Here is a 16,924-nt window from a genome sequence, read left to right on the forward strand (position 1 = left end):
TTGGTAAAGTTACCAAAGACGAAAATGATTTGTTTGATATTATGGATGACTGGTTACGGAGGGACCGTTTCGTTTTTGTAGGCTGGTCCGGCCTATTGCTCTTTCCTTGTGCCTATTTCGCTATAGAGGGTTGGTTCACAGGTATAACCTTTGTAACTTCATGGTATACCCATGGATTGGCCAGTTCCTATTTGGAAGGCTGCAATTTCTTAACTGCTGCAGTTTCTACTCCTGCGAATAGTTTAGCACATTCGTTGTTATTACTATGGGGTCCTAAAGCACAAGGAGATTTTACTCGTTGGTGTCAATTAGGCGATTTGTGGACTTTTGTTGCTCTCCACGACGCTTTTGGACTAATAGGTTTCATGTTGCGTCAATTCGAACTTGCGCGATCTGTTCAATTGCGACCTTATAATGCAATCACATTCTCTGGTCCAATTGCCGTTTTTGTTTCTGTATTCCTGATTTATCCACTAGGTCAGTCTGGTTGGTTCTTTGCGCCTAGTTTTGGTGTAGCAGCTATATTTCGATTTATCCTCTTTTTTCAAGGATTCCATAACTGGACATTGAACCCACTTCATATGATGGGAGTTGCAGGTGTATCGGGCACTGCTTTGCTATGAGCTATTCATGGTGCTACCGTAGAAAATACTTTATTTGAAGATGGTAATGGGGCAAATACATTCCGTGCTTTTAACCCAACTCAAGCTAAAGAAACTTATTCAATGGTCACTGCTAATCGCTTTTGGTCCCAAATCTTTGCCGTTGCTTTTTCCAATAAACGTTGGTTACATTTCTTATGTTATTTGTACCAGTAACTGGTTTATGGATGAGTGCTCTTGGAGTAGTCGGTCTGGCCTTGAACCTACGTGCTTATGACTTCGTTTCTCAGGAAATTCGTGCAGCGGAAGATCCTGAATTTGAAACTTTATACACCAAAAATATTCTCTTAAACGAAGGTATTCGTGCTTGGATGGAGAATTCATTTCTTGGTGTCAAAATAGGATATGTGATATAAAAATGGAGGATCTATTATCTTTTCTCGTTTTTCTTTTTCAAAAAATGATCTTGGAGGTTATGTAATGCTTACTCTCAAACTTTTCGTTTACACAGTAGTAATATTCTTTGTTTCTCTCTTCATCTTTGGATTCCTATCCAACGTCCATCCTGGATGTGAAGAATAAAATAAAATTTCCGTTTTTCATGCTTGATTTATAATTTTCTTAAGATTTTATTTTATATATTCATATTCCATATGTTTAACTAGTAAAAAAAATCATTTAAAATGGGTTTGCGAAATTTGAAAGAAAAAAATATAAAGTCATCAACGGAAACGGAAAGAGAGGGATTCGAACCTTCGGTATGAATAACTCGTACAATGGATTAGCAATCTGCCGCTTTCGTCCACTCAACCATCTCTCCCAATTGAAAAAGATAATTACTATGTTACATTACACATCAAGTAAGGATTAACAAAAGTATTTCTTTCACATTCTTTATCGTTATTATATAATTAGCAATTCCATTTAGATGCTCAAAAGATTCAAATAGAAAGATAAATAAAGAAGACCTTCTTGCTTTTAATTTGTTCAAAGTGCCTTTTGGGCCTGGCCCGGTCAATACCCAACCAAGCCTTTTTTTGTTCCAACGAATTCCATATATTTATAGGTATAGGAAACATACTCTAAAAAAGATACCCAATTTGGTATCTGTGTAAGAATTTCCATTGTGGGGTTTACATATACTTATCATTTTTGTTATAATGGAAATTGAAAGGATTAAGAATCAATTAAGTATATTTTGTAGTTTCTTATGTCATTAGGCAACCCCAATTTTAAATTCAAATCCAAGAAACATTCAGGAATTCTCAGTCAACGAATAGTTAATGGTTCCCATTTGTCATAAATTTTGGCTTTTTTGAATGAAAATATACATTTGATTTTTCAATAGAAAAGTGAGGGGAAGTTTTTCGACATTTTATGTTTTGAGATACTATACAATTAATCGAATGCGTGGTCAAACAAAAGGAGAAAAGGGTTTCTTTTAGAATTTTCATAAATTTAGAAAAAAAAGGATGAAACTAAAAAAGGGATGCAAGTACAATAAACTAAAGCTTAGTAATCCAACCCATAAAATTATCTTATTGTGTATTGTTTTGGCGGCATGGCCAAGTGGTAAGGCGGGGGACTGCAAATCTTTTTTCCCCAGCGAAGCCATGGAAAAACTACTGAACATCGTAAATATTTTTGGCATGGGGATAGCTACTCCGCCCATTTGGTCGAGATAAACAAGACATATTCTATCATAACTCGTTCCTGCCAAGAAAAAAAGTGCAGCACCAATAAACCCATGAGAGATTATTTGTATCATGATTTTGCTACCCCCAGAGGGAAAGACCCTTCCCTTTTGGGCCGGTTGTGGGTGAGGAGGGATTCGAACCCCCGACACCGTGGGTCGTAGCCACGTGCTCTAATCCTCTGAGCTACAGGCCCCACTCTGTCTCCACTGGATCTGTTCCAGGGAGTACCCTAAAAAAAGGAACATTTGCTCTCCTCAGCCATTTTGGGTTAAGAAGATGTCAAAGCGCCTTTATCTCTATAAGAATGGCGCGTTCCGAGGTGTGAAGTGGGAGAGAGGGGATGTCATAATTGGGGTTTTGAATAAGACGACCTTTTGATTTTATTTTTCATTTTTTTTCATATTGAAAAAGTATGAAGAACGGGAGGTGTGAAGTTTTTTAATCATCCTGGCGTCGAGCTATTTTTCCGCAGGACCTCCCCTACAGTATCGTCACAATAGTAGAGTTTAACCACCAAGTTCGGGATGGATTGGTGTGGTTCCTCTACGCCTAGGACACCAGAATATCGAACCATGAATGAAAAAAGGCATGAGATAAAATAGTGATTGTGAGGCCCCAATTATTGACTGGGGGGACACCAAAGGACTCTGCCCTTCCATCCCTTGGATAGATAGAGGGAAGGCAGAGCTTTTGGTTTTTCATGTTGTCAAAGAGTTGAACAATGGTTTTTCCGTGTTGTTAAAGAGTTGAACAATGAAAATAGATGGTAAGTGCCCGATCGAATTGATCGGGTCATGTAGAAACAAGGTTCAAGTCTACCGGTCTGTTAGGATGCCTTAGCTGCATACATCACTGCACTTCCACTTGACACCTATTGTAATGATAAGCGGCTTGTCTCTCCGTGACCTTCTCTTGAATTCTCAAAACTTCTGTCACTCCATCCCTGCAGGGGCAGAGAACCCGTCGCTGTCTCGGCTGTGCTACCGGGAGCAAATAAGCTAAATAGATCGATCAATAAAAAGAAATATCATTGTTAAATATTTAAATTTGAATATTTTAGGGATGCAAATTCTTTTTCACAAAAATAGAAAGACTATTGTCACTGAAATAGGATAACAATACATACCCATAAGCTAAGCACTTCCTCGTTTTATGTGTATTTTCATATTTTGTTTAACCTGAGGTTAAGTAATCTTTCTGCAACTGTGATCTATGCCCCATATTATCTTTATCTGGATCACAAAAGGAGTCAGTTACATTTGCATGTCCTTTGAAATCACATCACTTCTCCTTCTATTGTAACAAAAGATTCCCCTTTTATGTGGAAAAGGCCCGTATCAATAATTATGATTTTACGTATGGACAATTCCTCAATATCTTGTTCATTCGCAACAAAATATTTTCTTTGTGCGTCGGTAAAAAAAACATGCTTTTTGGGGGAGAGATACTATTTCAGCAATCGAGTCACAGGTGTCTAACATATTCATACCTAAGGCTTTTCCACAAAGTGGTGACGAAACGTATAACTTGTACAAATCTTTCCATTTTCCAAGTCGATCCAATCCATTCTTTCGTAGAGCTATTTACTCGATAAACATGAACTAACTGACATATTAATATTGAGTATTAAATATCGTACTATTGCAAATAGGACGTAGAAAAGAATAATAATTAATATTGAGGATTAATCATCACTTTGTTATGAATAATAACCATTAAACACAATTACTATTATTATCACCGAGTTTCGTCGAGAACCGGTTTGATCGTAAGTGATCAAATTGGTTATAAGAAACGTAGAGATGAGAATGTATGATTATTGGACGAATTTAAAAGACAGAACAAAAAAGTGTAAAATCAACCTGATGATGTCGACTTTTTGATCGGAGATGACAATACGAATATAATTCATATCCTTAAATATAAAACCGCATAATTTAATGGAGATAATTCTTCGTTCCAACAACTATGAAAAAAATAGCTAACACAAGCGATTCATCGGAAATATGGAAGAAGTAGAAATGTTTTGTGCTGAAACCATATTTGTCAACAAAATTCAAGTCAGGACTTTGAATGAATATTCCTCACTTTCAGCCTATTAATCTAAAGTTATGTTGAATCATCAAATCTTGTCAAAGACCTCTCAAGTTAAGCCCGACTTCCCCTATATCTCTCTTATGTTGATTTCATGAACCGCAACACTCATTCTTTTCACCATATCTCTTCAGCCACACTCACTATCTCTTAACATATTTCTCTCATTTTCTCTCCTGAAACCCTAAATTGAACACTGCTAGCTTAAACTTCATCACCTTTATAAGCCATCGTTGGAACGATCGAAACCATCTCCATCACCAGTTAAGGAAACCACCACTCTCCTTCTTCTTTCTTTCTCTTCGACCCGAAAATCGGTTTCCATTTAAAGACATCTCTCTCTCTATCTATCTCTCTTTATCTCTCTCTCTCTCTCTCTCTCTTTATCTATCTCTCTATCTTTTGTTTAGTACCTTATTCCTTTGATTATTTGATTTACTTTTTTTGTAGAAGGTTTTGTAGGTGGTGTTGGTTGAACCAACGACAATATACCCCTGTCCGGTAGTACTAGCTAAGAACCCTAAATCAAATTATGTATTCTAGCCCTAAGATGATATTTTTTACGTTTGGTTTCGATTTTGGGTTCTTTAAGATTTTGATTTTCTGTATTGGCTTTGGATTTCATTGGTTATTCACTCCAAAACTTGATTTGATAATAAGCAAGGAATTTTTGTTACACTTTTATATACTGTAACACATAGTATAGTGAGGAAAATCATCCGAACTGAAGGCCTAAGGAAACACAACAACACCCTCGTTTACTGCACCAATCGCCCCCGCAAACCGACCAGCACCAAACAAGATAGATCCTTAATCAATAACCCAAGTCCTTCAAGTTTTACCCAATGTCAAGCTGGTCAAAAGTCAACAATCAACGATCAACAAAAGTCAACGCTTACCACAATGTGGAGACCTCTTGGCCATGTTGTGGGCATTGCAGGACAAAACAGTTGACATGTAGGACCGTGCCACATCGTGGAAATCCCTTGGCCATGTCGTGGATCTTGGCATAATGCCATACTTTTCATTAAGTGCTTAACCATTACAAATGTAAACCCAAAACTTCAGATCTAATCTATTTGTAACGTCCCGAAAATAAGACCCAAAAATTTCATTTTTAATTTAATAAAATCAGTATTCCAAAAACATCATCAATACAATCCAGGTAAAACAAGTGTAGCAAAAATCATATCAAATCAGAGTAATCACAAAGCATGGAACAAGGTGGTGTGTGCTCTGGAATCATCCCGAGCCCTTCCCTTTAGAACTAAAAGTACCTAAAACACAAACTGAGAACCGTAAGCACAAAGCTTAGCGAGTTCCCCAAAATATCACATATCATACATAATAAACACATAATGGGCCCCGCTCGGTATATAGATCTGGCCATGCCCAACATACATACAACATATATCAAATAAACACATACACATGCAATAATCACAAAGATACATAGCATACAAGATGGTCTTCGGGCCCCGCCCGTTAAAGCATACAAGTACATAACACATGCAAGAGTCATGCAGACAACTAGCATACTAACATAGCATAATCATGGGTCGGCATTGGTGCATTCGACCTGCAAAACACAGTGAGGAAACTCACCTCGAACTGCTGAATCACACTGAAAGATCTCTGGATGCTGGTCCGATAAATCCATGAGCTAACAATACCAAATAACATCCAATTAATAATATGGATTCCAATGCATAACTATCATACCATAACTAGGGTAAAAAGACCATTTTACCCCTTACCTAGTTTGGTCCAAGACTAAGGCCCAAACTCACAATCCAAAAGGTCCAAATCCTAATTAGCCACCTAAGGCCTAATTCATGGCCCAATTTTCCAAATTAGGCCCAAATCCCATTTTTGGCCTTCTTAAAATAATTATCAGCCCAAAACATGATGGCCCAATAGAACCCAAAACAACTAAGCTCAAAAGATGGCCCAAACCGAAGCCCAAACACCGAAGTTCAATCATGATGAGCACGCGGGGCGTACTTAGCTATACGCTAAGTGTACACGTTTTAGGGCTTATACACGATGCATACAGGATTGTACACCAAACGTACTTCCCCATTCAGCCATCTTCCACTTTTAACCCTTAATCCATTAAGACATTCCTCCAAAACATAGATATGACTTCCTTGAGTTGGTTAGCCACGTAAAGTTTCTAAATTTACATTCATGCATGGCTAAATGAAGCTCTTAAAGCTCAAAATGACTTAATAGGTGACTTAATACATGCATGAAACCATAAAGCTTGCACCTTTATACCTAAGAACCTCATAACATGCTTAGATCTAAAAGGATAAGCCCTTCAAACGTCTTAACTCATCAATCAACCCAAAAAGGGACCAAAAGCATAAAAATCAAGACATAAAGAGATCTAAGCATATAAAATCCAAGTTATGAACTTGATACCTCCAAAGGCTTGTAAGATGAGTGATGATTCTGGATTTATAAACTTCACACCAAGCAAGGCAACTTCACTTCTCTTCAATCCATTTAAGGAGATTAAAACAAACACCAAATACTTCTCAAGAGCTCAAAAATACAACAATGGAGGATTAAGGTTGATTTCAGGGTTTAGAAGAGATGGGGGTTGGTAAAGAGGCCAACCCTAGGGACTTAAGGTATTTATATAGGGTACAACACCCTAAAATTCGGGTTTCTTAACCTCCAAGTACGCTAAGCGCAACCCTCATACATCCAGCGTACGAGGCCTCACATCCTCGACCAGATCCACCTTAGTACATTAAGCGTACCATGTGGTACGCCCCGCGTACTAGCTTCTCAGCTAGTACGCTAAGCGTGCCATGTGGTACACCCCGCGTACTACTCCAAGGACCATAATTACAACAATTTAAACATAAATGGTAAATAAGGAACATACCAATCATCCAAGTGTTACATTATTTCAATGAATTAATGGATAATGTTTCCAACTTTATACATTAGGACTCCACCACAAGGCATGATCTACAATTCTATGTCCAATAAGTCCTTAATGTGACCTAAACTTATGCATGGACACAAGATGACTCTAAACATGGCTATATTCTCAATTATCAGATGCTTAGAGACCATAAGAAGACCATAACAAGCTTTGGAGTTTCTCAAACTCTAAAAGCATCCAAGGAAGGGACCAAAACTACCAAAAATGATCCCAAACTTGAATCTAGAAGATGAAATGCCAAGGTAAGAACTTTATACCTCAAGTAGCTTAGAAATCAAAAGAGAATGATGGATCTAAACCATCTCCTTTCTTCCTTGCACCAATGTGAATTTCCTTATTCCTCAAGCATCACAAAAATCCAAAGAATAAGCTCCAAAATCAAGAAGATAGGCTCTCAAACATGCATACATGCTAGGGTTTCATGTTTAGGGGTTCGAGGTTGAAGAGGATGCCCTAATCCTTGAGTTTAGGGGATTAAATATGGAACAAACCCTAAAAATCATGGGCTTTGGCTGTCGCCGCTGCCACGTCGTGGCCTTCATCTTGTCACGTCGTAGCCATCTAGACACGTGTTTCATGCATTTGGCATGCCACGTCGTGGTGCTCCATTCACCACGTTGTGACATAAGGTTTTTCCAAAAACTTTACCTTTGATCCCTCAAAGCCCTCCACTGATCCATCCTGGAAAATGGGTGTTATAATATATATATATATATATATATATATATATATATATATATATATATATATATATATATATATATATATATATATAAAGACCCAACATGATTGTATTTATATTTTCGTATTCAAATGTGATTTATGTTAAAAATACATCCAATTAAATAAGGGGTTTTTATATAACAGTTAATTAGAGATACTATTCAATTAGATGTTAAAGTTGATGGAATGGTGAGTATGGGTGTTATTTGGTCTTTTTTTTTATTTTAGGTTTAATTGATTCGGTTTTTTGTATTTTTTTATATCTTAAAACTAACCATAATGTAACATCTGGAATTTTCAGGTATCATATTTTAATTATTTATTTTGTGTCAAGAAGAGGGACTCGTCGAGTAGGATCGCGATTGCTGACTGGATTTAATGAATGGACTCAACGAGTCAGCGAGTCGACTCGACGAGTCCGCGCTGTGGACAGAAACCCTAAATCCTCGGGCCTGTGCCCTATTTAAGGGATCTTATGGCCCTCATTTGCGTCCACCTTCACCCTTGAGAGCACCAGAGAACCTGAGAGCATTGTGAGTGAGAAAAGAAGCCATTTTCATCATTTATAGTGTGATTTTGCAAGAAAGAATGAAGGAGGGCAAGCTAGGAATATTGAGGAGCTCAGATCTACTACCATATTGAGGAGCCATTTTCATCATTTCTATGCTCATTCTCATGTATATGGTGATCTACTTGAATCAAGGGTTTTCTTATGCCTTCTTTAGCTTGGATTCGAAGCATATGAGGTCCCAAGGTGGAATTTGTAACGCCCGGGTTTCAGGGCTAAGCATAATTGTCAATGTAATAGTATAGGTCAACTATTGTAACTCTTTTTGAAGTAATAAAGATGAAATATTTGAGTATTATGTGAATTATGTGTGTTTATGTGTTTATTATTTAATTATAAATGTATAATTAATAAAGAATAAAAATGAGCGTCAAAATTAAAGTGTGAGATAAACCCGATATCTTTATATAAAGTTGTAGAGGTCGAAACAAGGATTCCGGGGATATAAGGAACGCCGAAATCCGAGTTATCACGAAGAAGTTATGACCCGTTAAAGTTCCGCGACAGAACCGACACGATACCGGGAAGCGTGAATAGTGAATTTACGATAGAGCGAGATTTAGCCTTAGCGATCTAAATGAAAGTCGTAGAATATGTTAAACTAAGAACATCGATAAAAAGAACGCCCAAATCTAACTTCATATGAAGAAGTTATGATTTTTCGAAGTTTCGGATTAGCAGTATACAACCTGAAATTCGAATATTAGATCGAGTGATTTTTAGCCGACACGACCTAAACGAGAATCGAATATCTCGTTAAGAGTAGCGTAACGAGAAAAAGATGGGTGAAAACGGACGTCAGATGAAAAAGCTATGAGGATTTAACGGACCAATCCTGTCCCGGCCTGTTAATAATATAAAATTTAAAATCGAGTCAAAATTAGCCGACGGAGTCTAAACGAAAGTTGTAGAGTACGTTCTCACCTTTGCGTGGATATAAAGAACGTCAAAAACGAATCTCGTACGCGAAAGTTACGAAATTTTAAAGTTGGAAAGTGAAATTGCAAAATCTGATGCTAAAACGATGACGTGGCAAGGTCCTGACTGTCGCTTGCTGATCACGGCTCGCTTCGGATGGCCGACACGTCGCCTCTCGGACGCCCAGCGTTCTCCTTACGCGCCGCGTGCGAGGACGGAACGCCTCGCGTACTTCAGCCTCCTGCGGTCCAGCTTGAGCCACGTCGCGCCCTTCGGAGGATGCCACCTGCTGATCTTATCCGAGCCATTACGCCCAGCGTAGGTACGAGGTACGCCCAGTGTCATAATTAGGAATTTTTGTGCCTTGTAACCAACACTTAAACCAATTTATGAATCAAAAACATAAGAGCATGAATGATGCATACTCTATGTCAGCAAAATTTCAATCAAACACCCATGCAAGCAATTCAAATAGTCATTAAGCAATTGGAAACCCTAGAAGTTCTTGTTTAAGTCCATTTTGGACTAGGACTTCCTTATTGGGCCCAATGGACCAATAAGCTTCCAATTTGGCTATCTTGGGCTTAGAACTCTTAAATGGGCTCTAATTGGACCCACTTCCATTTAATTCAATATTTTGGGCCATATTGGGCCTAGAATGAGATAGATTAATTATACGAACCATTTTGGACCATAATTAACCTAATCTAACATAATGGGTCATAAAAATCATATTTATATTTTTTTTAGGCCAAAAATCATCCAACCTAGCTATAACATGGGCTTAAGGGCAAAAAGCCCAAAAACCTCCTCTCACCCTCCCCATTCTCGGCCCAAGCCCAAAAGAAGAGGAGAGTTGACTTTGTGAGTGACACCTCACAATTGTTCAAGGGACATCCATGCATGAAGACTCAAACATCAATGCACTCACATACTTCCAAGTCTAGCTACTCTTTTTCTCCCTCTCTCACTTGCTCTCGGCCGAGTTCAAGCACACACACACACACATTTCACTCACTTTTCTCTCAAGGAAACTCTCTCATAACTCATCCATATTTTGAGATCTAAGAAGGAATCAAGGGGATTTTTACACAAAAATCATCATCTAAGGTAAGAAATCTCTTAGATCCTTAAACTAGCTACTTCATTTCATCCAAAAATCACCTCTTAATTCATTCAAACTCATGATCTAGCACCTAGGAAGCATTCAAGTTCAAAATCTTCCAAGGAAGGTTGCTAAGACCGAATTTCTTCTCATTTTCTTCCAAAAACCGAAACCACACCCAAAGGTGAGCTTCATACCCCCTCTTTTTCGGTTTTTATAAGTTTTGTGGGGGAGAATACAAGCAAATGTGTAGATCTATGAGTATATGTATGCCTTCTGTGATTTTTATGCTTATATGTATGGTCTTATGTGATTGTGATGTTTATACTAGCCAAAAGAACCTAAAAACCGAGATCTACAATATGATGAATGAAATGAGTATAACTTATACCATTTCACACTAATCAAGTCTAGAAAAATAACCAAGTTGGTTAATATGAACATTTTTGGACTTAAAATCCATTTTTGGGCTCAAAATGCTAAAATACAAAACTAAGGGGCCCAAAACGACAAAATATAGATTCTGAAGGTTGAGATGAGACTAAACAGTTTCTAATATGTATTTTATGAATATTAACACTTTTGAAGGGTTAAAAATGTGAAATTTAAACATAATGTGCCAAAATGGGCTTTTCGGCCCAATAAAGCCCCAAATTGCGAAATTTTTGAGTTGGAGGGGCTGAAACTGCACATTTCTGTAAAACAGGGGATTACTAGCGTACCAAATCTATTTCAAGGGTCAAAAATGCTTTTCCAATTAAAAAGGGACCAAAGATGCAAAAATTTTCCATTTTGGGTCAAAATTGTAAAAATTGCGAAAATGGAGGTTTCAACCGAAAAAATTTCATTTTTGAAGGACTTAAGCTGTTTACCAAGTAAATTTGTGCTAAAAATGTCTTTCCAATAAGTTTTGATACTAAAGTGTCAAGAAAAATAGTTTAAGGACTAAACCGGAAATTCTTTTATACTCAAAGGGTTAAAAGTGTAAATTTTATCCGAGGAAGGGCTTAAGAAGATAAACTCACATTCTTAAAACAATGGATCCCTTAAAATCAAAATACGAGTACTACGTCTACTGGCGGAACGTAATAATAAATACACCTTCAACACCAAAATCGTTACCAAACGAATTGATTCGGTCTCGAATCAATAACGAATCAAAAATCAATAAACAATGACACTTCAATACACACGCGGAAGTTTACGAGAAGTCAATACACCATCTTTGGGCTCGAAAGTTTCAAATCGTGTTTGTTGGGCCTAGCTAGCCCAATGACATGATCTTTAGGCCCGAAGGGAACGCGCTTACATGTTATTGGGCCTTATATGACCTAATTCCGTGTAAAAGGACTTTCAATAGCTTTATTGTGCTGTTGGGCCCCAAGGGTCCTTTGGTACTGCTAGCAAAGTCGAGAAGTCAAATGCGAGTCAGGCCAAGTGCCTTTCGCATTCACGATAGCCTTGAACGACTTATGGAAATAACGGGGGCTTCACACCCTCTTTTCTCCTCGGTTGTGGGGCTATGAGAAGTCAGGGTGGTTGAATTAAGTGAGTAGTATGGACGACGACTAAGGGATCGTTTGTATAGTTGTAAACTAGTCATTTTCATTAATGCGTGATTATAACGACTCACAACCCATAATTAATCCAATGTCACCTGGAATTATAGAAAACAACGTCGTATCGGAATAATACTAACTAAGCCACGTAATTTGATGTATTGGGAAAACATCAGGTTTTCCCTGGGAAATTCAACACTCTTGATTATGTGATATACATACAAAGTCTAACAATTATTCACGTTTATAATAATCAACAAGCATACTTACGGATCTTCACACTTTTTCTCATATACAACATTTTTGTAGAAAATATCGGATTTTCTGAGGTTTTCAAAACTATACAAATCATTTCTTTTCAAACCTTACTTATGAACTCACCAACATTTCATATGTTGACATTTTCCAAAATACTTGTATTCTCAGGTAACAGGTAAATCGAAGAAAAATGTGTCCAATTATGTCATGATGTTTGTTTAAATAATATCGAACGGTTTATGTTTTGGAATTGTAATGTTTTGAAACAATGTATTGAATGTAAACAATACCGGTTGTAATATTTCAATGCATGGTGATGAATGATGTTATGATTCATGTATATTCATTGTGATGGTATTCAATTGAGTCACAATAGCCCTCAGATGTTTCCGCCGTCTGGTTCGGGGGTGTGACAGGTTGGTATCAGAGCTTTGTTTATAGTGAACTAGCATATCTAGCCACACATTGATATGCAACTATAAACCAAAAGAGGGACTAACACAACTCTGAACAAAACAAGTAAAACATAACAATAAAACACCCTTGCTTGTATTAGGAACGAGAACCTAACACCGAATCAGACAAGATAATGCTAGTATCTCGGTTAATCCAGGACTGTTCTTAGTTGTATCAAGGAACGGATGTAGCCTGATCAACTACATTCCTACCAAGGTATCACTACCACACGTCCTGAGGAGATCGTGATAGCTAGGGAACCTAAAAACATACCCCTTTATCACCAAAAAGAGAACATCTGTTTAGTCTATACCATAGTTGTAGAGTCATAGGAGTAACGATAGTTTATACCTTCCCCCAATCTTCATGGAGGGAGAGCAGCAGGGTATCCAGTTTCATCAAGTCCTAGTGGCTCACGGAATGCTTGAAGATGAACCATAAGGGAATCAAGAGGGAGCACACGACGTCGGACCTGACAAATACACAGACACCGACTACGAGTTCGAGGAGACCGATGATGACATAGAGGAAGGACAAGACCCGGGCAAAGATCATGCCATGTCGTTTGTTAGAGAGGCGCAGCAGGACCACCCCGCCCCACCAGTGAACCCCCCAAGGGAGAACCGCTCTCCCGAAGCTAAGATCGCCGCCCTGCGGCAACAGCTGTACGCCATGGAAGCACGTGCAGTGCAAGCTGAGAATGAGAGGGATGAGGTTATTGGAGACATGACTGAGATGGCTCAGTTGCTGGCTCAACACTTCGGCATATGACCCCTCCACTATATAGGACGCACCACGGAGTGTTAGGGATGGCAAGAAGGGGAAGAACAACAAGAGGAAGGGGCGTCAAGGCCCCGAGACTTCTAAGAAGCAGTAGACAGTGGCAGTTAATGCTGCCACCGCACAAGTTCCGGCCACACCACATGCTCTAGCCTCAGCTGCTTCGAATGCTCCTAGACCTTATTCCGGTAATCTTCCCAAGTGCAACAAGTGCGGTTTCCATCACAATGGAGAGTGCAAGGAGCTGCAGTGCACCAGTTGCAATCAGAAGGGGCACACGGCAAGGTATTGCAGGACTTACCCTCCTCAGAATCAACAACGGGGAAACAGAAACAACAACAACAACCGCAACAACAGCAACATCAACACCGGCGTCAACAATGCAGGGCCTAGCCACACCTGCTATGGGTGTAGGAGGACTGGGCATTTCTGCCGAGATTGCCCTAACAACAACAATCCCAGAAATGGAGGAACAGGAAGGGTGTTGACCATGGGTCAGGGGGAGACGATTCAGGATCCCGCTGTTGTTACCGGTACGTTTCCCCTAAACCACACTTATGCATGCATCCTATTTGACACCGGAGCCGAGCGAAGTTTTATGAGCAATAAGTTTAAACATTTATTAAAACAACAACCCCAGAAGCTCAATGAAACCTTTACGGTGGAAATGGCCAATGGGAAAACCGAATCCACTGGGGAAATCTACATCGGATGTACCCTAACCTTAAATCAACACGTCTTTCGAATAGACTTAATGCCTGTTTCCATTAGGAGTTTTGATGTGATTATTGGCATGGACTGTTTAAGCCCCCACCATGCTGAAATTATGTGTCACGAGAAGGCCGTTCGCCTTCACCTTCCCGATCACGAAACCCTAGTTATTTACGGAGACAAACCTAGCACGAACCTTCGCCTCATCTAGTGCATCCAGGCACAGAAGCATCTACGAAAGAACGATTTGACGTTCCTGGCTCACATAGTGGATAAAACCAAGGAAGAGGTTAATATTCAAGACATTCCCGTAGCACGTGAATTCCCAGACGTATTTCCTGAAGATCTTCCTGGAGTACCCCCAGAGAGACAAGTTGAGTTCCGAATTGACCTCATTCTAGGAGCAACTCCTCTCGCTAAATCGCCCTACCGGCTAGCTCCTGCTGAAATGCAGGAATTGTCCAGCCAACTCAGTGAACTCCTGGGCAAGGGATTCATCCGACCTAGTTACTTGCCATGGGGAGCTCCAGTCCTCTTTGTCAAAAAAAAGGACGGATCTTTCAGAATGTGCATCGATTACAGGGAGTTAAATAAACTCACTGTCAAAAATTGCTATCCACTCCCACGAATCGACGATCTATTTGACCAGCTCCAAGGAGCTAGTTACTTCTCTAAGATAGATCTACGATCCGGATACCATCAACTCAAAGTCCGGGAAGAGGATATTCCTAAAACTGCTTTTCGAACTCGTTACGGACATTATGAATTTGCCGTAATGCCCTTAGGTCTAACGAATTCTCTTGCCGCATTTATGGATCTGATGAACCGAATCTGTCGACCATTCCTCGACAACTTTGTCATCGTCTTCATTGACGACATTCTCATTTATTCCCGAAGCGAGGAAGAGCATGGCCAACATATCCAACAAATCCTAGAAACTCTGCGATCGGAAAAGCTATACGCAAAACTCTCCAAGTGTGAGTTCTGGCTCCGTAGCGTGAACTTCCTAGGTCATGTTGTTAGCCAAGATGGAATTCATGTGGATCCCTCTAAGGTCAAAGCCGTTGAAGGATGGGCCGTCCCGACAACACCCACATAAATTCGTCAATTCTTAGGCCTAGCGGGCTACTATAGGAGGTTCATTCAAAACTTCTCTAAGATCGCCAAGCCACTTACCTCACTTACACAAAAGGGCGTACCATTCAAATGGACGGAAAAACAAGAAGTTGCATTCCGAACCCTGAAGCAGATGCTCTGCAACGCCCCGGTACTATCTTTACCAGAGGGAACGGAAGATTTCGTGGTCTACTGTGACGCGTCAAATCAGGGTTTAGGTTGCGTTCTCATGCAGTGTGGAAGAGTGATAGCTTACGCATCCCGCCAACTAAAAACGCATGAAGTGAATTATACGACCCATGACCTAGAATTGGGAGCCGTGGTCTTTGCTCTGAAGATTTGGAGGCATTACTTTTATGGTACAAAGTGCACCATCTTCACAGACCACAAGAGTCTCCAGCACATCTTAAATCAGAAAGAGCTGAATATGAGGCAACGAAGATGGGTGGAGTTATTAAATGATTACGAGTGTGAAATCAAGTATCACCCAGGCAAGGCCAATGTAGCAACTGATGCATTGAGCCGGAAAGAGTACTCTAATCGTCGTGCAAAAAATCTCTCGATAACCATCCAATCTCACCTAACCAATCAGATCAGGGTAGCCCAGTCATATGCCATGAAGACGGAAAACAGAGCAAGCGAAGCATTACGCGGAATGGAAAAGAACCTAGAGGTGAGAGAGGACGGAGTATACCATTTCATGAACCGTATTTGGGTCCCTAAACTCGGGGGATTTAGGGAGGTAGTCATGAAGGAAGCCCACAAGCCGCGATACTCCATCCATCCCGGCTCGGACAAGATGTATTTGGATATTAAACAACACTATTGGTGGCCTAACATGAAGGCAGAAATTGCCACCTATGTCGGTAAGTGCCTTACTTGTGCCAAGGTAAAGGTGGAGTACCAGAAGCCCTCGGGATTATTACAGCAACCGGTGATTCCCGAGTGGAAGTGGGAAGGGATTTCTATGGATTTTGTGACCAAGCTACCCAAGACGTCGGACGGATTAGACACTATATGGGTAATAGTTGACCGACTGACGAAATCCGCCCATTTTCTGCCAATAAAGGAATCCTACAAGATGGAGAGACTGACGCGTTTATACATTCGAGAAATCGTGAGACTTCATGGAATACCAGTGTCTATCATCTTAGATAGAGACAGTTGATTCACTTCACGTTTTTGGCAATCACTTCAGAAAGCACTCGGAACCCATCTCGACATGAGCACCGCTTATCACCCACAAACGGGCGGTCAAAGCGAACGGACCATTCAGACGCTCGAAGACATGCTTCGCGCATGTGTGATAGACTTTGGGAAGTCTTGGGACATCCACTTACCCCTAGTTGAATTCTCTTATAACAACAGTTACCAT

The sequence above is a fragment of the Lactuca serriola genome, chromosome 4, assembly GCF_051521515.1.
Source record: "Lactuca serriola cultivar US96UC23 chromosome 4, Lser_US96UC23_V15, whole genome shotgun sequence".
In the NCBI taxonomy this organism is placed as follows: domain Eukaryota; kingdom Viridiplantae; phylum Streptophyta; class Magnoliopsida; order Asterales; family Asteraceae; genus Lactuca; species Lactuca serriola.